The sequence below is a fragment of the Propithecus coquereli genome, unplaced genomic scaffold (assembly GCF_000956105.1).
Source record: "Propithecus coquereli isolate 6110/MARCELLA unplaced genomic scaffold, Pcoq_1.0 Scaffold390, whole genome shotgun sequence".
In the NCBI taxonomy this organism is placed as follows: Eukaryota; Metazoa; Chordata; class Mammalia; order Primates; family Indriidae; genus Propithecus; species Propithecus coquereli.
Window position 1 is genome coordinate 2,462,073 of NW_012149619.1, and position 516 is coordinate 2,462,588.

At 40.7% G+C, this 516-nt stretch overlaps 1 protein-coding gene across 1 annotated transcript in view; it reads left to right on the top strand.

The window, feature by feature from the left end:
- LOC105816975 (NACHT, LRR and PYD domains-containing protein 1-like) overlaps window positions 1-516 on the top strand; it is a 128,703-nt gene that overhangs the window by 96,886 nt on the left and 31,301 nt on the right. The window lies entirely within an intron of this gene.

Genomic DNA, 516 nt, shown 5'->3' on the forward strand with positions numbered 1-516 from the left:
AATCAATTATATAATCTTAGTCTCCCTTTCTGGATTTCGTAGTTATTTCATGCACCTCTCCTGCTTTAGTGTGGCCAAGCCATCTAAGTGTGTATCTAAAGCTCATATTTACATCCTACAGTACAGATTTGAGTGTAACAGTCTGGGAAGAAATAATTTCTCACCCTCTCCGCCCCTCTACCTAAGTTTACCTACGTGGCTGAGTTCTGGAAAATGAAATTTAGGTCAAAGTGATATATGTCACATATAAGGCCATGTCCATAAAACTCGTCCATGTGATCGTCTACCCATTATCTTCTTCCAACTGGATGTCAACCTGAGATGACTTTGGAAACGACATGTTGAAAATGTCAGATCCTCCATCAGCCCGGTGCCATGAAACATATGTCCCTCCAAGCCCAGTGCCAACTGGATTTCACATGAGCAAGAGAAAACGTTTATTGTATCACACCACTAAATGCATCAGAATTTAAGAGTATAGAACAGCATATGGAGGCCAGAAATAGGTCCACTTTT